The sequence below is a fragment of the Lepidochelys olivacea genome, assembly GCF_965140295.1.
Source record: "Lepidochelys olivacea isolate rLepOli2 genome assembly, chromosome: 1".
Lineage (NCBI taxonomy): Eukaryota > Metazoa > Chordata > Testudines > Cheloniidae > Lepidochelys > Lepidochelys olivacea.
The window spans coordinates 234,192,121-234,215,466 of NC_140411.1; the positions used below are offsets into that span (position 1 = coordinate 234,192,121).

General features: G+C 40.4%; 1 protein-coding gene across 2 annotated transcripts in view; it reads right to left on the reverse strand.

The window, feature by feature from the left end:
• The window catches only part of ST8SIA1 (ST8 alpha-N-acetyl-neuraminide alpha-2,8-sialyltransferase 1), a 181,970-nt gene that overhangs the window by 127,497 nt on the left and 31,127 nt on the right, over positions 1–23,346 (reverse strand). The window lies entirely within an intron of this gene.

Below are 23,346 nucleotides of genomic sequence, written 5' to 3' on the forward strand. Positions count from 1 at the left end.
CGGCAACAAAGAAAGAAAGAAATGTATTAATTAGGGCTCAGTTATGGAAATCTTCTAGTGATGCTTCCCATCTTTACTTGGATCTCCACCCAACTGAAACTATGTAAATGCTATTAAGTCAAGCCTCTTCTACTAATAAAGAGCCAAACAATAGGAGATTTCTACTCTGAATATTGGTATGATAAGTTTAATGGACTATTTAGAAAACAAGGTATTTAGACATTCAAATTCCAATCCAATGAGTTTGCAGTGATTACTGCACTTGCAGAGGAACTAATAATTGTGATTGTTATTGACATTCTTAGAGAAAGCTAGTCCAACATATTCCATCATTTTAATTTTTTTTTAAATAAAATTGGGAACAGTTTTTAAGCAAAAAATATGCCCATTTTCAACTAGTTCTAATTAGTAAACATAAAAACCACAGGTCTCTAGTACCCTTTTAAGAGTCACAGGCATGGAAATTAAAGAAATCATAGTTTAAAAAAACTGTTTAATTACATAAAAGTTAAACACAATGTTTTATTGTTTATTACCAGGCCTATATAAAACCCAACAACTGAATACTCCCCAAACTTTGGGAAAGTTGAGACCCAACTCCTAATTTATCAGTTCAGGTTTGTTTCAAGTTACTAAAAATCCTTGTGCTACTTTCACAGCTTCTGCAATCTGACTGAAGTCCAACTTGGATAATTGCATGCTGCTATATTATAGATGCCATGTCGTTTTAATGGGATAGGGCATTCTCCTTTCCTCTCCTATAAATTGTTGTATCATTGTGCACTATTAAACAATGTTGTGTTCCACCCAAGAGGCAGTTGGGTTTTTATGAAAGGACAAGGTTTCCTGTGTACAGTATATGGGCCCGATTCTGCAACTGCCATAAAGAGTAACCCTTACTGATAGGACTGGAGGATTACTCCCATGAGGAAGGCTCTCCAGTATTGGTGCCACAGTTTGCAATTGTGTTGTTGGGCTCTTTGAGCAGAACTGATGTCACAAAATTGCACATCAGAGCAGGATCCGATGTGGTGGGCTACTCTGCATTGAAGCAGACAGGCATAGAGCTCCCCACAATCTCCCAACTGCCACCAAGTTTGATTGCACCCCGAGTGGGGTTTAGGTGGATGGGGATTGTTTTGTGACTAAATAGTTCTGGACCTCAGCAAGCTGGACTACGAATACTTGGAACTCTGGGGTAACAAAACTCCAGAGTTTTAATCATTTTGTTGTATATAACTATTTAAGTGATTGTGTTTCTTTTGTTTCCCTTTTTCCCCAAAAAATGATACCGAGGTTCCATGACCTCAGGGAGTCCTGAGGGCTTGTGAGTGGGTATGAAACACCTGCAAAAGGGACCAGAGAGGTTATATTTTAATTTCCCAGTGCCAGAGGTAGAAGTACAGCTGAGTAGAGGCTTGAGCCATAAGATTGTTTAACCACTAGACAGATTGAACCTGAGACCCAGTGCTGCCACTGGCATGTGGCTGAAGGGTTATAGGCGAAAAAGGCACAACATAACCGATTAACATGTTTCGAACATTTTTTTCTGTCAAAAATGGCCTTTATTTAAATGTTGCCTTTTCAATTTTTATTTTAAATTTTTTTTTGGTAGTCACAACTTCATTAAAAAAAATAATCAAAAATGTTTCTTTACCAACATTCTGGAGCTTCTTAGTAAATGAAAAATGTCTGGAACGGTTTCAATAACATTGGATACAAATTTCAAGTAGTACTAATACGAAAATGGGTCCATTTTGAACCTGGTAAAATGGAAACAGTGTCAACATATTTCACAATTTAAAAATAAGAAGTGATTCTCTGCACTCTAGTTATGATTTATTTCCCAAATCCTGGTCAGGGTGTTCATTTACTTGCTTTGATGCCGTTGCTACTAGCGCCCTATCTCCCAGGCTACCAGAGAGCAGCCCATTGAAGAAAACAGAAGTGGATAGGAAGAGCTCCTGGTGGCAGGGAGGAGAGAAGGATAGTAGATAATGATATAGGAAAGATGGATTGAGCCTGGTATTGAGACACTAAAGGCGATATCCAATGAAAATGAAATGCTGAAAGATTAAACTGGGAAAAAAAATGCATTTGCACACAGTGCACAAATTGCCCATGAATTTCACAGGGTCACGGTATTAAGACCAGCGGTAGGAGTCCAAAAAGACTGAAAGCTTATATGATTAATAAGAATAAAAGCTTTGGAAGGGATGCAGATACTCCCATTAGTTAGAGGTTGATTTATGCCTAAAACCTGGAGTTAAGAAGAATTTTTCCATCAAGCAGGTTCCCCTATAACTGCAGGATTTCCTCAAGACTTCTGAAGCAGCTTGTCCTGACCATTCTCAGAGCTTGTGCCTACACTTAAAACACTACAGCAGCACAGTTGCACTGCTGTAGCACTTCAGTGTAGACACTACCTACACTGACGGAAGGGATTCTTCTATCAGCATAGGTAATCCACCTCCCCAAGAGGCAGTAGCTACGTTGACAGAAGAATGCTTCCATTGACCTAGCACTGTCTACACAGGGACTTAGGTTGGCTTAACTATGCTGCTCAGGGTGGGGATTTTTCACAACCCTGAATGTTGTTACATCGATGTAATTTTCCAGTGTAGACTGAAACTCTATGACAAGATACTGAGCTCCCTGGACCACTAGTCTGATCCAGTATGGCAATTCCTATATTCCTACATGTGCCCAGTGGTTGGGGTGAGGTTTTCCAATCTCTAGCCACTAGAGAGGGATTTCATGTCCTCCCCATCTTGAAATCCAAATGAAACCTCTACCACAGAGCTGTGATGACTGGAATGCATGATATTTTAAAACAACCACAAGAGATTTGAAATCACTCACTGAATCACATTTTGAAAAACAGCTTAGAGCAGACATGGAATAGAATGATATTCCCCATAGAAGACAGTCTTTCGGTTCAGGAGATCTGAGTTCATTTCCTGTCTCTGCTACAGAGAGCCTGTGTGACCTTGGGCAAGTCACTTAACCACTCAATGACTCACCTCCCCACCTATAAAGTGAAGATGTTCTTCTTTTCCCCACCCTTTTTCTATCTTTTCTATTCTAATAAGATTGTAAATATTTTGGGGGTAGAGACTCGAGGAACTAGCACAACGAGACCCAATCTCAGCTGGGACCTTTAAGGGCTATTATATTACACAAAAATAATGGGCCAGAACCTGCAGTTCTCATCTTCAGGGGAAGTCTGGCCTGAGTGCCAGCTCCAGTGAAAATAGATCTATTCATCAGTGAGAAAACCATGTATGAAATGTTTTATACTCATTAGCCAGATCCTCAGCCAGTGTAAACTGGTATAATTTCATTGTCTTCAGTGGAGCTACACTGATTTACACCAGCTGAGGATCTGGCCTTCGTAGATGTTTTTCCTCAACATTTGAATACAGTCGTCACGTACATAAAGTTTCTGTAGGCTTCATCTTCCCAAAAGAACTGCTGTTGTTACATATCTTGTTAGAACTGGAAGACCTGAAAAATGCTCAGTGTTGCAGAGACTATTAAAGCCTGCCATTCTTATCTTGTTCATTACACAAGAAATTACCCATTCCTTTGCCAACACCATGTCTTGACTATAACTAAGCATTGGATTGTAACAAGATGTTTTTAGAGAGAGACAAAAGCTATAAGCAACCTCGTGGGTAAAATGAAACCCTCCTGGCAACAGCTTATATGAAAATCCTACATCTGACACGGGAAAAAATCCTCTTCCACACAGTCTAGAGCCTGAAGTTTTGGTTTACAGTGAGTTTTCTGAACCTTTTGTTTATGTTTACACTGGCTTGAACCCAAAGCAAAACTCAGGAAAAAAAATGTAAAATTAGAACATTTCCCAAGGTTATAAGTCAAAACCAAAAATCCCTCCCATACATTAAGATGATTTGTGGCCATAACTGAGGCCAAGGTATGGGTGGGCTTTTGGGCTTCAACAGGAAAGGATTACTAAGCTGTACTTGAACAGCGCCACCTAATCAGGTCCATCTAATCATTACACAAACACGGAAGTACAGACATAGTGGTAGGCTGTCTGACTATCTTTGGTAACTGAATATTGAATGGGGGACTGTTGGGATGGTGCTGGATAGATGTGGCCGTACTGAATGAATCGTGAGAACATGGTTTGACATGACTGAACTGCAAAAGAGAATTCTGGGAGCAGAATCCTTCTCTTAGCATAAGGCAGATGGCAGAAGTGAAACTGACTGGCTCCATGCTGCGTGTATGATCAATACTGATGTTTGAGTCAGCAAATATGTCCACTTGAAAGCAAACACGTGTAGAACATCCTGAGTGGAGCATGGGCTGACTCATCACGCAGGAAGCTGAAGTGAATAACGGATAAGGGAGTGAATGTGCGGTAATGTTCAGTTGGCACCACTCTGCAGTCTCCTCCTAAAGTATTAGTCAGGTAAAAATCGGTAGCCACATGCCCACTGGGCATGCTTTTAAGACATGTGACTCCTTGGAGGAGAAAGTATAAAAAACAAGCAAATTCAATTACTGTTGGGGGAATTCCTTAATTGACGCTGCTAGACAAAGTAGCCAAAACTCTGCTCTGTGGGCTCAAGAAAGACTGTGACCAAAGGGGTTTCCAGGCAATCAAGACCTTGCCTCGAGGGAATCTGAGACAGACCAGAAGGCTGAGGAGACCAGACCTGGAGAGAAGTAGTCATCCATAAAATTTGGGTGACCACCTTTTCTGTTTGCCAAGCAGGAACTGTGTGAGGCCAGTACAGGACCAGTTTCTGTACATTTTTGAAAGAGGCTCACCAAGAGGAATGTATAGCTCTTACTGTATAGTTCTTTAATGCCTAACATAGGAGTTATGCACTTAATGTAACCCTTTACCGTTTGTGTAATTCCTTCTCAAATAAACTACAGTGTATGCAAGTTAGTTATTGTGGACCTTTTTCACTAGTATGACAGTAATCTGCTCCACTGGGAGCCATTAAAGATTCATTCAGGCTGCTACTCTGAAATTCAGGGGTAGTATCCCTCTGGTGCCAACACTGGTAGCAGAGGATGGTTACTGTCATGTGCAAGGGAAAAAAAGAGATCTTTAAACTGAATCAAACTGTTTTCTGAACTGGTGGCCTTTGAGGAGCTTGGTCTCCTGAATCACTGGTGTTAACCAACTGATTTAAATATTGTTCTGAATCAGTTCTGACTTATATGAATTTTAGCTGGGGGAAACCAGATTTAGTTACAGTATGCAGAGAGGGAAATATACTGGTAAGCGGGGTTGTATTGGTCGTTCCTAGAGTTGACGATGTTTCGCAAACAGACAGGGAAGGGTTGAACCAGAGGACAAGGGAGATGCTCCGAATCCTCCGGGTGTGGTTGATGAGCGTTTATTAAGACAGGTGTTTAAAAGCTTAGGGTCTGATCAATGTCTGGTTGATGCAGTCCCCACGCTGCATGAGAAAGTTTTGGACAACTTGCTGCTGAGGTACTGAAAGGGTTACACTCCCGAGAAAGCCCAAACAGAAGCACATGTCATCTGTGCTATGTATTGTGCTGTAGATAAGCTTGTAAAGGAGCAAGATGTTGTGCAAGAAAGTTTGGAACAGGAATGGGAAAAACTAAAATTGCAGAATGAAAGCCTGAAACGTGACTTGAAAACTTATAGCACAAAATGTAACCAAGGCTCAGCAGATAACAGCTTTAACTCATAAATGTTCAGAAATAATAAATATACAGGTGGAAGAGAAAGAGGAGCCCCTTCCAGGCCCTCCGGCAGTGATAGCAAAAATGCCTCAGCCTTCACGGCAAATACAAGAGGAAGTAAATCATCCTCTGGTTGAACCTAAAAAACAGGCACTGGCTAAACAAATGGACTCTTTGACTAAGAGAACATGTTTGTCTTGGCTGTTCGAATACATGGTTAGAAAACATTTAGATCTTGAAGATTTAAGAGAACGGATAATAACTTGTGCTGGCCCTACGGAAGGAATGGCTTTGTTCGCAGAAATTGAGGCAGAGTTAAACAAAGGTGACCAAGATGGTGTTATCCAGAAGTAGCCTGATACTTTCTGACCCCCTCTGAATTGAGAAGGGCAGCTTTGTTGATATATCAGAAGGAAGGAGAATCTGTTATGGCTTATTGTTCTAGGTTTTATCGGTATGCTCTCTGGCTGAAATTGAGGAGAAACAGCTGACAGGTTTTACCTATGATCGCTTAAGGAAACCTATTAAGGTGTTCATAGGATCCTGGATGGATTTAGATCAGGTTGAATGGATTAAAGCAGCTCAGGAGGCAGAAAGGGAAGTAAGTGGAGAAGGTAGTTCTTCTCAGAAAGTGATTAGTGAGGCTCCCAACAACAATCAAGCAGGCTAGAATGGCTCCAACCACATGAATATGGGACATGGTAGTTGCAATGAAATAGGACGAGGATGGTATGGTAGGAGACGTAAAGTGTTTAGTTGTGGGGGGGGCTGTGAATCATTGAGAGCACAGGTATGGACTCAACTTCAGGAAAGAGGGGCAGATATGGCTCATTTGGATGGGCAACCTCAGAAGACTTTGCTAACTGCTTTAAGTGATTTGATGGCAAGGACTAGATCACAGTCAATGCTGCAGCCAGGAGTTAGGCTGTTGAGGCTGTGGGAACAGGTACAGAAGATCTGCTAGTAAGTTCTTATGGCTTGTTATCCCTGGAATTGGCTCAGATGAAATTGGCAGCTCCCTGTCAGGGTTGCTCCACATTTCAGTAAAAATGCCTTGGCCTTCGCAACCCCTGTCCCCAAAGGTAGATGTTAGTAGCCAAATTACAGCCATACAAAATTGTTAAATCTTACATGGAAGAGGGGACAGAAGGAAACATATAATGGTTCCTTACATTAATCAATACAGGAGCAAAGGCAACTTTAAGTATTAAAACACCTGCTGTGGGTTGTTGTAACAGCATAACTGCAAAAGCTATATTAAAAGTAGATACAGTACAACTGGAAAAGTGAATGATTAATTTGGCAGAAAGGCTGGTTGTGAAGAAAGACTGTAAATAACCTGGTTGTTTCAGAAGGATTAAGAAAGTGAGCCTGTAAAGCTATGGCACTGCCAGACAATAAGTGAATAAGGGAAATTTCTCATGGTTTGGGCTAGAAAGAAAAGGCAGTGGTAAAGATAGTGGGGGGGGAAGGGGGAGAAAAATGTGTAAAGCAGCTCCTCAGTATTCCTATCCAGCAGAAACTGTTCCCCACATTAAAAAACAACCACACCCCTGTTGCAGGATCTAAAAGCACAAGGGGTAGTAGTAAAGTGTCAAAGCCCCTGCAACTCCCCAATCGAGCTTGTACAGAAAGCGGATGGCAGGTAGCATGCCATGATTATAGAAATATAATTGTAAATCTACCTTTGTTGTAGCCAATCTTCCAACTATAATGGCCAGAGCAGTGGACAACGCTAAATGGTTCTGTGTACTGAATTTGTTAATTGTTTCCTTATTATGTTATTAACCTATTTGAATTAATAACAGGTTAAATTATAAGAACTCCTGAGTTCCTGTTAACACTAAAGAAAAATGCCTGAGCAGGTACAGAAGATGATCTGGGTAGCAAATTTGATGCAAACACTGGAAAACATTTGGACAGAGAAATCAACACAAACAAAAGGAAGAGCAAAAGAAATTAAAATATTGATGAAAAATAGAAAACACAGTAATGCTTAAAATTGGTAAGCAAAGGTAAAATAATCCCTATATAAAGGAAACCCTTTCCAGTTAACAGATAAGTATATGGCCAGTCCCATGGCAGTTTTAGTAACCACTCCAGATAGAGACGTGTAAAAAATTCTGATCAAATCCACTTATACTTGCCAAGGGACTAAATATAACCATTTTCAGAAATGAATGCACAGTATGTACTAACCTATAAGATCCAGTCAGAGGCCTTGTGTGTTTTGTTTTTGTTGCTTATGTTTTTGCAGGTTCATCTATAAATTTATGGAAGCAAGAAGTATGCTGTGAAATTTGCTATGGCTTGTTGGCAATGTGATTACTAGACCTATCTGAAGAATAAGCCAGAAGATTGTTAAATTACTCAAATTTCAATACAGTGAGCACCCTTCTTAGAGGCATAAGCATAAAAACATGCTGGGTCAAACTAAAGGTCCATCTAGCCAAGCGTCCTGTCTTTTAACAATGACCAATGCCAGGTATTTCAGAGAAAAATCAACAGACCAGGCAATGATTCCATTGCAGCCCATTCCCAGCTTCCGGCAAACAAAGGCCAGGGACACCATCCCTGCCCATGTTGGCTAATAGCCTTTATGAATTTCTCTTTACAACAACAAAAAAAACACCATGTATAGTCTTGGCTTTTACAACATTTTCTGACAAGAAGTTCCACAGGTTAAATTTTCCTGTATTTATTTCCTTTTGTTTATTTTAAAACTGCTGCTTAGCAATCTTAATTGGTAACCCCTAGTTCCTTTGTTATAAAAAAAGTAAACACCACTTTCTTATTTACTTTCTCAACAACAGTCAGGATTTCATAGACCTCTATTGTATTCCCCGTTTAGCTGTTTTTTCCAAGTTGGAAAGTCCTAGTTTTGTTAATCTTTTCTTATATAAAGTTGTTCCAGATCCCTGATTATTGTTGCTCCCCCCCCCCCCACATAAGGCTGTTGCACATTAAGTGAATATTTTTAGGGATCTATACACAATGATTCTAGAACCTTTTCTCTTTTGGGTGGTAGCGGCTAATTTAAACCCCATTCTTTTATATGTATAGTTGGAATTATGTTTTCCCAACGTGCATTACTTTGCATTTGTCAGCACTGAATTTCATCTGCTTAGTCACCCATTTCTGTAAAATCCCTTTGCAACTCTTTAAAGTCTGTTTTGGACTTGACTATCTTGAGTTTTGTGTCATCTGAAAATTTTTGCCACTTCATTGTTTGCCTTTTTAATATATAGATAATTTAACAGTATTACCTTTTCCCTGTACAGACCCTGGAAACACTACTGTTTACCTCTCTCCATTCTAAAAACTAACCAGTTATTCTTGCCTTTTGTCTCTTATCTTTTAACCAGTTATTGATCCATAAAGAACTTTCTCTCTTATCCTGTAACAGCTCACCTTGCCTAAAAACCTTCCGTAAGGGTTCAAACACTTTCTGAAGATCTGAGTACACTATGTTCACTAAATCACCTTTTCTATATCCTTGTTAGTCCTCTCAAAGAATTCCAGTAACTAATCTTTACTATAATTTCTTAACTGTAAAAGATAAATGCAAATTTCTTTAGTTCTTCTATATTGGCTTTATTCTTCTTGGTAATTAAGATCTTCTTAGCACCTTGGAACACCCCAGCGGCCTTACTGGGTGTGTAGTAGGCTTCCTGTTTTGATGTATTATCAGTATAGGAAAACCTCAAAATCTGAAAGCAGCCTCCAGGTTTAATTCTCTGATGAGGGGAAGTTTAAAAAAAAAACCCCAGCTTTTGGAAAGTGTAAATTCCAGTATTGGGATAGATAACAGTGCAGATTTATTCAAAGTCCTAGCCAAAGTAAACCTTACTGTGGGCAACAACTTGAAGCCAACCTCTTCAAAATGTCCTGTACAAAAGTCATGTTAAAGTTGTTTCCCTGATAATGTTTACTCTAGCAGCATTTTAAAAAACAGGGCTAAAAAAAAAGCAAAGTAAAAGGGAATAAAAAAAAATTTCTATCTGGGTAACTGATTTTCCAGTACAAAAGCTCTCCACAACTCAATAAAGGAATATCAAGTTGATAAACCCAGTAAAGGGGATAAGAAGGAAGAATGTGGAAGATGGGGAAATCTGGCACTCTATGGTAACAGACTCTGCCATTCCCTTTGAGGCCATAAAAGACACTCAGAGAATATGGACATTTCATGTACCAAATAAGGCATGTATTTCTGTGTGGGTACAGGGATTAACATCCAAGATACTAACAAAAAGGTAGCAAGAAGCTTCAGGAAAAAATTCTTTAGTAGTTAAGAGGGAATATAAGCCAACTAACAAAAGGTGTTTAGGGACCTCAAGTGTAACAAATGGTGCATATGCATTGGGGCCAACGTATCCCAAGCAATTAATACCAAAACTGGGGAATTGTGGGACCCACATATGCCACCATAAAAAAACCCCTCAGACACACCAACACCATTGGAAAGTTATGAATACATAATTCAAAAGGCTTGGGTTTAAAAATTAAACTAAAATTCCAGTCATAAATATAGAGTCAACCGTAAAATTGTATAACATCCCTAAGAATATAAAAATGTGTCAATAAAGATGTAATTGGTGCACATAGAATACATGTTTACTGGGGTATGGTAATAAATCTATATTTAAAGTGTCCAAACAAAAGTACCCTAACATAAATGTGCTTTAAGATGCCATACATCATATGGGGACAATATGTAATACATGGAAGGATAAACATGGCTTAATGTAACCTAATCAACACAAAAACATCACAATGTTCCTGAATGTATAAAATGATTAATTCAAAATTGTAATCATAGTGTGTGTGTGTGTGTGTGTGTGTACACACACACACACACACACACAATCTAAATTTAAGATTTCTGTAATCTTAGTCCCTAAGGAGTGAATAATCAATAGTCTGTTACAGAGTCACCAGGCTAATGCTCTAAAACTGCTCTCTACAAAGCCAGTCAAAACCTTGGTAAGGCATGCCTCCCCTCACACTGTTACCGGGGCAAAAAAGCCTAAGTGGTCTTGGCCTTCCTGTGTCTGACTTTGGGGAATTTAGCATCCCTGTAGTGAGTCCACCTGTCTGTGGCTCCTAGGGAAGCCAAAGGGCTGTATAACTCTCAGCCAACATGGTAAAACGGAGGGTTTATTAATTAACAGGTACACAATGTGGAAAGGACTTGTTGGCACAGGAATCGGTAACTTTTAGATAAATCCATCTTGGACTCCCCACCTCCCACTCAATCACAGACTGCTCAGCTTCTAGCAACCCAACCTCCAACACGCCCATCGCCCCTCCTCCTGGTCTTTGACTCACTTCCCAGACAAAGTGGCACCTAGTTGCATCCCTCCCTAGGTTTTAGGTTATGAAGGGCACATTCTATAGCTTACGTGCAGACAACTGGAGTAGCCTTTCCTGCCCTCAAGGGTCTTAGCAAGTCACACGCCCTTCTTCCTACCACCTAAGCATTGGTGCAACAGGAAAACTAAGGCACCACACAGTGTTTATGCAAAAAAAAAAAAAAAAAGTCAAAACTCAGAGACTCATGACAAAAAACGTACCAGGTAATATATGCCAGCACCTCAAAAATAAAACAGGGTACTACGGAATAGTACCAGAAGGAAATGGATTATGGTAAATACCCAAAGTGAAATGATACAAATTGGAATATGAAAATACAAACTAATCAAGGCACACTAGACCAAATAGAACAGTCAACTAGATTTACAGATATTATCAAAGGTATGCTTGCTTGAAAATATAAAATTGTTTAAAAAGCTATAGGAAAAATAAGATCTCAAATGTGTGCTTGGTATAATGTTGTATGTCAAGTAACAGCATAAAATGGAGTTAATGTTATTTTAAAACATTTCTGAAACGGCAGCCTTATTCCTTATATGTTTCTGTTTTAAATACCAAATGTGTAAGCAATAAGAAAAAACAAGCTTTATGGAATTGAGCTGTTGGATTATATTACTAAAAATCTTTTTAAAATGCTTTAAGTTTTATAAAAACCAGAAAAGGAGACACATGATCAAATAGTGTACAAATTGCAGATATGATTGATGTGATATTACAATTATCTTTAATAACTGACTATCGAATGTGAGACTCTTGGCACGGTGCTATATTGATTCAGCCATACTGAATGAATGGCGAGAACATGGCTGAACTGCGAAAGAGGATTCTGGGAGCAAAATTCTTCTCTTAGCTTCAGGCAGACGGCAGAAGTGAAACTGACTGGCTCCATGCTGCGTGTATGATCAATACTGATGTTTGAGTCAGCAAATATGTCCACTTGAAAGCAAACATGTATAGAACATCCTGAGTGGAGCATGGGCTGACAGGGGCATATCGACCCGCTTGAAGGACATCACATGGGGGGGGCTGAAGTGAACGATTGATAAGGGAGTGAATGTTGGGTAATGTTCAGTTAGTAACACTCTGCAGTCTCCTCCTAAAGTATTAATTAGGTTAAAAAAATCAGTAGCCACACCCACCCTGGGCATGTTTTTAAGACATGTGATTCCTTTGTTTGTGTATGTTTGTGAAAGAGAGGCTTGCTAAGGGGAATGTATAGCTCTTACTGTATAGTTCTTTAATGTGTAACATAGGAGTTGTGCTTAATGTAACTCTTTACCACTTGTGTAATTCCTTCTCAAATAAACTGCTTCGTATGCAAAGTTAATTACTGTGGACCTTTTTCACTGGTATGACAGTAATCTGCTCTGCTGGGAGCCATTAAAGATCCATTCAGGGGTAGTAGCCTCCTGCTGCCATCAGGACTCACTCAAAAGGCCCGCAGCAAGTGCATAAACCAATAATGGCATAGGCCCAATTAAACAAAATATCTTACTCTCCTAACTCTGAGTGCTCTAATGTGTTTTTGTAAGGCCACCATACAGCTGTAACCAGAGAACCCCAGCACTGCTAGAATCAGTCAATAGGACATGCATTTATGGTGAAAGACAGTAATGTGCCCGAGGGGCTTATTTTTAGCATTCAAGAGCCAAAACCAAATCCAATTCAATAGTTTATGGATCTGGGACTGATCTGAGTTGAGGATTACAAAGGTCTCAGGCCCTTTTTCTAGGTTTCGATCCTTGGTCCCCAACATGAAAGCCCATCTTCCTCCATTAAGAAGTAAACACCACCACCCAAATTCTTTAGCAAAAAGAACTAACCCAAAAATTAAGCCCGCTCTGTCAGCCAGACAGGTTGGAGGTGTTCCAACAATATAGCACAGAACCACCTCTCCTACAGGAAAGGAGTATTTGTGGCACCTTAGAGACTAACATCGTACGCATCCGATGAAGTGAGCTGTAGCTCACGAAAGCTTATGCTCAAATAAATTTGTTAGTCTAAGGTGCCACAAGTACTCCTTTTCTTTTTGCGAATATAGACTAACACGGCTGCTACTCTGAAACCTCTCCTACAGGGTTCATGGACTATGAAGCCCGAAGGAACCATTTTGATCACCTCGTCTTACAAGCTGCATAACACGGCCATAAGATTTCCCTGAATTAATTCCTGTTTGAGCTAGAGCATCTCTTTTAGAAAAAACATCCAATCTTGATTTTAAAGATTGCAAGCAATGGAGAATTCACCACAAACTTGGTAAATTGTTCCAATGGTTAATTACTCTGTTAAAAATTTTAACCTTATTTCCAGACTGAATTTGTCTAGCTTCATCTTCCAGCCATTAGACGGCATTATACCAGTCTCTGCTAGACTTGAGATTTCTCTATGGTGCAGTATTCTGGGATCAATTTAGCAAACTTTGATCAGCTTCTTAAGGTTTTGGAAATTCTACATGTGACAGAACAACGTTTCTTTTTCAGAAATGTTCAATTTATCACAGAAAGTTTTTTAAAAAGCCAATTTAGTGCTCCAGATTTCTGCAGGCTGGAGTCTTCCATTCATACACAGAAAATAGATAGCACTGGCAGCATCAAAAGGAGTTTCCCCAACAAAACCCCACCCATACACCTCATCTCTGATCTAGAGGGGCCATTTCTCAAGATGAAATAGTTATAGTCCTTGGCTTCTGGCCCTTCAGGTAACTCCTGATTGTTTTATCTATGGCACAGACTTAGAAACTTGTCTATACTTTGAATCATTGTACTGCAAGACCAGGTGTGAATCTGCAGTGCACAAGCTAGCGATGTGTGAACATTGCTACAGCCAAGCCATACTCCAGGACTTTCAATGTAACATAGTAGTGTTCACACAAGATGTTACTGCACAGCAAGTTAGCACACTGTAGATTGCTGGCTTGCCACACAGGAATTCACCATGTAGCCAAGCCCTGAGTTTATTGGTAGCTGCGGGGGGAGGGAGGGGAGGGGAAGAGTATTTAAACTTACATTTCTCATACTATAATAAAAGAGCTGAATTTATTTCAGTGATTATGCTCTCTCGCTGTGATAAAGTTCTCTTTTTTTAAATAAAGTAAATTCAAGGACAAATTTCCCACCTACGTAAATAGATGAAACTTCATTGGCTTAAACCGAGTTGCACCCACTTACACTACTGCTGAATTTGAATTAATCTCACGGGTGCAACAGAGAGAATTTCTAGACACTAAAATTATACAGGTACAGCTGAGGCCACAGTTTGCCATATAGTATCTGCTTTATTATTAATAAAGATGCATGAGCCACAGAGAACTCAGCTTGTGCCTCTGACCCTATGCTAAATTTGCAGAGCAGGCAATTACTAATCTCCTTTCCTACCAACCGTTTTAGTTCTGAACTGAACAAGTTTGATCTAGAAGCCACTGAGAGAATAAGTATGGAACCCCACGGTGTAATTGTTAGAAAGTGTGATTCTGGTCTGAAAAGTGAGTCTAATATACTTTGATTTTGATGTATTTTATTCCTACAAGTCTGTTTTAAATTGCTGTGTACAAAGCATGCTTATGAGCTTTTGAAATATGAATTACAATGCATGAATTCTAATTCAATTAATTAGGCTAAAGAAAGCTTTTCTAAAATGGTTATGTTAGACAGATGAAGGGCCATATACTTCCTTCGGTGGAAAAAAAAAATCAGAGTAATTTTTAGCCATAGCTCAAGAACCCTGTGGTAGCACCATTTTAAGCCTTGATTTTTCCAGTGAAATCCACTAGAACGGACCTATACATGCAGGTGGAGTCCCACTGAAGTCAATGGCACTTTATGTAGATTCAGGGATATATGCTAATGGAGCCTGATAAAGGACCTAAATCTTAATTTGCAGCAGTTGGGGCCATGATGCACACACAATAGAGGTGAGAAATCAGTTTCTCTCTGCTATAAAGGAAAAATAAGGCTTCACCAGATATTTCCATATTTCAAATAAAAGGCCTCTGCAAACATCTTACAGCATATCAATGTTGACCTCAAGAGCTCTCAGGCTTGGATAGAAAGCCCATTAAAGTCAACAGGAGTGTCGTGGGACGACGACTCACCGATGCAGCACTTCCTGTCGGTCGTCCTGGGAATTAGTTCTTCCTGCCAGAGCGCCCTCTGCAGACCAATGTCTCGCCTGCCGCTGGCCCCTGTGTCCCTCCTGGCCCCTGGTGCCCTCATCAGGGTTCTACCCCAGCAGTAACCCACAATCTGAGTCTCCCCACCCAGGGGATCCCCCAACCCTCTACCCCTACCATGCCTCAGTGGCCACTGCCAGTCACCATCTAGCCCCTGCTCTCTGGGGCAGACTGCAGTCTATGAACCACTCATCAGCAATGGGGGTTGGACCAGCTGCCTCTGTCTATCTCGGGGCTGCCCCTCTGCAGCCCCAGTACCCTTTTATAGGCCTTTCACTAGGCCTGCAGCTTTGCTAGGCTGGAGCTCTCCAGCTCCCTCTGCCCTTCCTGAGTACTGCTCCACTTCAGGTACCCTGCTAGTACCTTTTGTGTGTCCTTAACTAGGCCTGCAGCCTGGGGGTTTGCTCGGCTGGAGTTCCCTCTGCCCTTCCCCAGCACTGCTCCACTCTAGGTACCCTTCTTAGCTTCCCAGGAAGTCAGGTCTCTCTCTCTCTCTCTCTCTCTCTCTCTCTCTCTCTCTCTCTCTCGGAAGCTAGAGAGAGTGTGTCTCTTTCCTCACTTCTGGCCCACAGCCCTTTTATAAGGACCAGCGGGACCCTGATTAAGCTAGCCACAGCTGTGGCTGCTTTCCCAATCAGCCTGCTTTTCCCATTCACAGGCCTCCCAGGCTGCTTTAACCCCTTCAGGGCAGGAGCGGGGTAGTCACCCCGCTACAAGGAGTCTTTCCACTGTCTTCGGTTGGTTTTAGATCAGGCCCCTGAAGAGAACAGGGACTGGCCAAAAGGAGGTGGTTTTGTACCCTGCACTACTAGCACAGACTTTAACATCTTGAAATCTGTGAGAACTCAGGCTATCCACCACACGTGTGCATGCACGCACACTATCCTGCTGGGGTGAGCTAACTGTTTTCATTGCTTCTAGAGGCAGAGATATGAGGCAGCTAGGTTGTCATATGTCTGTATGTGTAGAGAAGAAAATGTTAAATCATCAAGTGAACAGTTTAAAATAACCATATGTTTTCATGGTCAGACAGCTGGGTGCTTGGGAGAGTTTTATCCACCCACGCCTGCCCGCCAAAATGCACTAATAAAAAAATGCACTGAGTCTGGAACAAAAGCTCATTTATTATTTCAACTTCTAGTAAAGTGGGAAAATTTAGCCACAGTATAAAACAAATTAAAGCATTACTTTTTAAAATATGAGTAAAAAGGAATGACTGAAAAAATTCCAAACAGTGATCTTCATCCTGGGTTTCTTGACAAATTCTGCAACATCTGTAAGCTGTGAATCATCAGTCGTGTCCTTGTATACATATAAAATCATACACCGGCTGAGCTGTGATTGTCCCATTTTGGATTGAAGCCACATTTTAATACAATGTAGAGCACTGAAACTATGCTCACTTATCATATTGGTTGCTGGTACCACTAAAATCATCTGATTAAACTTCAGCACTTCAGAAGACAGCTGACATTTGGTATAGCTGAGCAAACGGATATTTCTGACTGGACTTCAGTGATCTTTCCTTAAAGTGACAGCTGGCTTGCAACAGAAGAAGCTGAGTAGTCAGTCAGTTATGGTTGAAGTTGTAATCATACACCTGAAGCATGTCTTGAACTTGCATTTCTGTTATGTTTGGGGTTATGAAAGTTTCAAGATTTTGAAAAACCTTGTAGCCTCTCTATTCAAATCTCAATTGAATACTGGACATTGTAAAATCAATTATTTCAAAGTAGATGTACATATAAAGTTCCTTTGCTGAATTTGGGTAGCTAGGTCCCTATTTGCATTTTCTTGGGAACTTTCTTTCTTGGAAGCTCTGGCTTTCCAAGTCTCTCCAACTTTAAACTTTTCTGGTGGATTTGCTCCAAGAATAAGTTGCAGCTTTCATCCAATCAGAGGGAATGAAGTGAATTACATGTAATTTTCATGAGAGATTGGCCATCTGTTGCTGAAATATCTGACCCTTGCAGAGTTTGGGACAGGTTGTCTATGATGTTTAGGACTTGTCGATCTAGTTCAATGTCAAAAAGGAAGTCAGACTTTTCCATTTGATCTGCAGTACCACCAATCTGAGCTCTCATTTCAGAGTCTTTTGTTGCATCCTTCACAACCTCCCAAGTTGCACACAATGCATGGTAGTTCTTAGAAACTGAAGCCAGTGTTTCTGCATGGAGAGTCCAGATGCCTGGTAACCTACTTAACACTTCATAGTTTATGTCCTGAATTATAGCATCTCATTTGGGCGATTTCCTAAACAGTTTCAAGAGTATCTCTTAGGAGAGTGTTATTCTTAATAGTGCCCTGGCATATCAAATTCAAAGCACGCCCATAGCAATGAATATATGCAGTTCATGGGTCCTCCTGTTGCAGTCTGGTTGCTACACCTGATACTAAGCCTGTCATATTAGTGACACCATCATAGTATTGTACACAGCAGTTGTTGCTCCTCACATTTAGACTCAGTAATATCTTTCATTACTGAGATGATTACCTCTGCTGATATACAGGCTACATTGAACAGAGCAGTGAACTCTTCATGAGCATCCACTTATCACGGACATAAAACCACTACCTCTTTGTTAGAGGAGTCTGTTTCATCTACCATAACAGCATAGTGAAGCACTTTCCAGAAATTTTCTTAGGTCTCTCTCTTTCACACAATTTTAAGAGGCATGATTTTCCGTGATCTCATTTTGAATAAGTGTACTTGCGAATTTGCCTTGACTGTTTCAGCCACTTTGAAACATCAGGATCATATTCTTCCAAACAAAGCAGTTGAATAAAGTTGCAGTCAACTATTCCACTTATGGGCATAATTTCAGCTCATTCAGTATGATGGCATTGCAGTGCAAGTCCTTGTTTGGAAAGATACCATATACGGCTCAGTATTTCCTTTAGGATCTTCCTGCTTTCTTTGGGAACGTACTGTAACCTCAGCATGGTTCTTTGTTGTCTTTTGAAGAGTATCAACCGCTTCATGGTGACAAGGAAGCTTGCTGCCTCTCAAATCTGTCTCGAGCCTTTTTCCAATTAGACAATCCAGACTATATGAAGCATCATCTGTATAATTAGTCAAAAGTAGCTTGCACCTAAAAGCTGTGGAACAGTAGAAACTAAATATGTCTCTGTCACCAGCTTCAGAATAATGGAGCCATTGAGTCATTATACCAGGATGAGCTGCAAGAATAGCCTTATTTTCCAACGTTACACAGAGAGAAGTCCTGGTTGATAAGGTGTGTCAGACAACTGGTGTTTGGTTCCTTCTTGGTGCAGGTGATGGTGGAGACAGCTCAGTACTACAGTCAGCGGAAGTTGACCCACTCCTTGTTGGAAGTTTAGTTTCCTCCTTTCTACTAGCCATGGTTTTAAGTGATTTTATTTTTGAAAATATACAATTTATTTTTCTACTTCACTCAGTCACTACACACTTAGTAAGAATGGTGTAGGATTGCTGAATTAAAACACACCCTCTTCCCCACTCTCTGGCAAAACCAAAACATTTAGCTGGCCTCTTGGCTTTATATAATCACTGCGTTCTTTGCAGACTGATCTAGAATGTGGCAGAATGAAGAAAGTGGACAGCCCCTGATCTGCTGATTACACTAGAAAATGATTGCTTTTAATGTTTTGCTTATTTAACCCCCTGGGTTCCTCTCTCACTCAGACTCTGACAAATGAAATGGCAGCTGGAAGTCCTTTGACCCTCAGGCATGATGGAACTGGGGTAAGAGTCTACAAAATGACAGCCAAAGAATCACAGCCTCCATGATGTCTGGGCTCCCCTTCCCTTTGTGAAAAAAAGCTCACGACACTCAGGGAGGAAGCAGGCAGAGGAAAGAAGAGAAGAGCAGATCAGGAGGCTCTGGGAATAATTCCCAGAGAACTGGCAGCTAGCTGAATGATCCCAGGTCTCCCAGGGGTGGGGGGGCAGGGAGAGGGGCTCAGCAGTCTTTGTGCACAAAGAGGTGGGGAATCAGTAGCCTCTGGGAGAGAAGAAAGGGAAACAACCAGATAGTTGCAGAAAGAATGGAAGCAGCACAGACTGGTGAGCCTAACCCAGGTACACCGAGTTCCCCTTCACAAGGAGACCCTGCTTGCTGAGCCAGTTCCCAGCCAGGGTAGAAAAGAACCAGAGCCTATTGCAGGAAAGACCTTCCACCCGTTCCTGGCTACCAAGAGCTGCTGATCCCTGCATGGAAAGAGGGGGATGTCAAGCACACAAGACCGTCAGAGGTTTGGGCGCTCCTTGGGCTGAACAAACGGAGTTATATGGGGACTGTGCCCTACAATAACTAGATAGGATATTCAACAGCTTTTATTATTTATTAACTCCACACACCCAAATGTGCCCCCGGTTTTAACAAGCATATTTCTTCTCAAACAATGAAAGAGAATTCACGGACAAGAACCAGTCACTCACCCCACTGAGCATAGCCAACAGCCTTTCAATCATGTTACTGAAAAGGACAGTTCAACCCTTAAACCGAGGTCCTGAATCTCCTCTCACTTACAGCAATATAAATCATCAGGTGTAATTCCATTTAAATTACTGGGGTGATGCCAGTGTAAAACTGTTGCAAGTTCAAAGAGGATCAGGCCCAGGAACTTTTAACACTATAATGGCCGAGTCTTGACTCTATTAGGGCCCGATCCAAAGCCCCATGAAGTCAATGGCAAGACTCTCATTGACTTCAGTGGACTTTGGATCAGGACCTCAGAGTCCATTCTAACAGTGGACATCAGCTTGGATGCTTTGGTTAACAATCCCATTATATGAATTGTGAGAGCTGGAGGCAGGGTGCTGTCAGAGACGGTAATTTGCTTCCCTGGTTGGCCCAATGACCCCAAGTTTGTTGACCCTCAGAGCAAACTGCAAAACCTCTCTTTTGATTCAGGTTCTTGCCTGAGGGGGTGACTTCAGGAAGCTGAATTTCTTTTGAAGTCTGGGAAGTTTGAGTCAACATTCTGTCATCCTGGCTGTCCATTAATGTGTGATGCTTTGAAACTGATGCCTATGCACCAAGAGGCTTCAATAGGCATGCATTATTGATGTATTTAAAAACCTCTAGGTGAAGCACGTAGAATATAAAACACAACCTTTGGCCAAATAAAAAAATAAAAGAACTTCAGTGGAATTGAAAGCTTAAAAGGAGAGAGAAAATTTTTAGAGGAAAAAAAGTAATTCTCATGGATACCTGTGATGGCTCCATCAGAACTTCTCATCCACCCCTGCCACCACCCACCCACACCGTGAAAAGCATAGCAATAATTAAAATTTGAAAGGATGAAAATCTCTAAAGGGCAAAAGCATTTAAATAGAAAAACAAAAGCCACTTACAATGTACAAGGAGAACAGAAGGCTCCAGAGAGAATCAGACAGAAAGTTCCTTTTGGTCTCCACTGCCATTCAAACACATTATGCCATCAGAAAAGCTGGCCAAATTTTTTCAGCAACTAGTTTATTCACCCAAAAAAGCAGCTTCAGTTGACCTGAAACTATTCACAAATGTATGTCAAGTTTGCCAAATAGTTTTGACTGAAGCAAAAACTGAAATGTTTCAGAAATGTTGAAATGAAACATTTCATTTTCACTCAACCTGAAATATTTTGTTTCAGATACAAGCATGTTGGGGAGAAAAAAAAAAAAAGCAAAGGAGGACTAGATTTATAACATGACAGGAACCTCACTTGTAATCTTTAGCCCAGTGATTAGGGAATTCATCCAGAATGTAGGAGAACCCTGTTCAATTCTGCCCTCTGCAATGAAGAGATTTGAGCACAGGTATCCCATATTGCAGGATAGTGCCCTAGCCATCAGGCTGTGTGATATTCTTCGATGAGTGTTTCTCAGTCTCCCCATTGAAGCTGTTCTACTTTCTATAAATAATGAAATAGTTATTGGAGCAGGGACTCTGGTCTCCCACATCCTAGGTAAGTACCCTATCAGGCTATACAGTCATTCTCTCTCTCTCTCTCTCTCTCTGACCCGACTATCCATTGTCAATAGGAACTGTCACTATAAATAGCAATGAATCAAGTTCTCTTCCTTTGATCTGGTCAAAAAGCCTGAAAACAAAACAAAAAATGTCTGGTCAAAATGAAACATTTCAGCCTGACTCAAAATTGTTTACTGTTTGATTCACCAAAATTTGGGGGGCGGGAGGGGGATTGACCCAAAATTTAACTTTTTTAAAAATTCTATTTTGGAATTGCTAGTGAACTAAAAAGTAAATTATTCACCCAGCTCTAGACAGAGCCCCTTAAATACATTACAGTCTGCTTCTACTTTAAAGTGGTGTAGGGCTGAGGGTTTTGGTTTTGTGGAACATTGGTCCACCTTCTATGGGGATAGGAAGCTGTATAGTTTGAATGACCTCCACCTCAGTATATGGGGAACCAACTTCCTTTGGAACAGGCTAACTAGAGTAGTCCAGAGGGGAGTCAAACTAATAGAAAAAGGGGAGGTTAAGAGACAAACATGGGCACTCAGCACAAAATTGAGATATTAAGAACAAAGGACTTGAAGAGAATAATTTCTGAATTGCTATACACCAATGCGAGGACTCTGGGTAACAAACAAAAAGAACTAGAATTGCTCATTTCTGAGTATAAATTTGATCTAGTTGGTATTACTGAAATGGATGGGACAATTTGCACAACTGAAACCTTAAAATCAATGGTAATAACCTATTTAGAAAGGATTGAGTGGTCAGAAGGAGAGGGGGAGTGGTGCTATGTCAATAATGGCATTACCTGTTTCCAAGTCACTGATAACTCAGAAGAAAATGCTCTTGAATGCTCATGGATCAATGTCCTAATAGGTAAAACACACAACAAGGTACTAGTTGGTGTCTGCTACAGGCCACAAATCAAACTAGGAAACAGGATGATTGGCTCTTTACGCACTTATTGACAGTGTGTAGGGGGGAGAAGCTGCATGGTCATGGGAGACTGCAATGTGAGTGACATATGCTGGAGATCTCAGCTTCCAGTACTAAAACATCCAACACAAGGGAATTCTATATTAGACCTTGTCTTGACAGATAAAGAGAAACTAAATCACAGAACTAAAAATTAGTGGTAGTATAGGTACAAGTGATTGTGATTTGATCGTGTTTACGATGTAGAAGTATAATAAAGTCCAGACAAGTAATATATATTCTTGGTTCTTTAATAGGGCCAATTTCTCAAAGTTGAAAAACAATCTGGAAGGAAGAATTTATATCAGAAAAAGTGTGAATGATAATTGGGAATCATTTCTGGAAAACCTTAATAGATGCCCCAAAAGGCACAATTTTACAATCAAGGAAAAACACTGTATGGTTAAAAAAACTGGCCTTGTTTAGCGGGGAAGTGATGGCAACTAAAAAAAAGTATATATTATATAAACATCAGAAGTTAGGAATTGTAGAAAATTGATAAGGGAAGCCAAGGGATACAACGAAAAATATGTGGCCAGCAGAGTTAAGAACAATAAGAAGAGGTTTTTTTAAATATATTAGGAACTAGAAGAATGCTGACAATGGTACTGATCCATTACTAGATGGAAACTGTAATATTATCAATAATAATGCAGAAAAGGCAGAATTGTTCAATAAACATTTCTCTTTTGTGTCTGGGGAAAAACAGATAGTATAGTCTCATCATACAGTGAAGATAACACTCTTTCCATTCCACTAGTATCTCAGGAGGATGTTAAACTGAATCTACTAAAGTTAAACACTGTTAGATCAGCAGGTCCAGAGAGCTTACATCCAAAAGTTTTAAAAGAACTGGCTGAGGAGCTCACTGGACCATTAATGTTGATTTTCAATATGTCTTGGATCACTGGTGAAGTTCCAAAGGACTGGAAGAAAGTCAATATTGTGACAATTTTTAAAAGGGTAAATGAGATAACCTGGGTAATTATAGGTCAGTCAGCCTAACTTCGATCCCAGGCAATGGAGCAGTTGATACAGGACTCATTTAACAAAGAATTAAAGAAGGGTATGGAAAATAGATCCTGTCAGATGAACTTGATATCTTTTTTTAAATGAAATTATAAGCTTGGTTGGTAAAGGTAATAGTGTTGACATAATATTTAGACTTTGGGAAGGCAT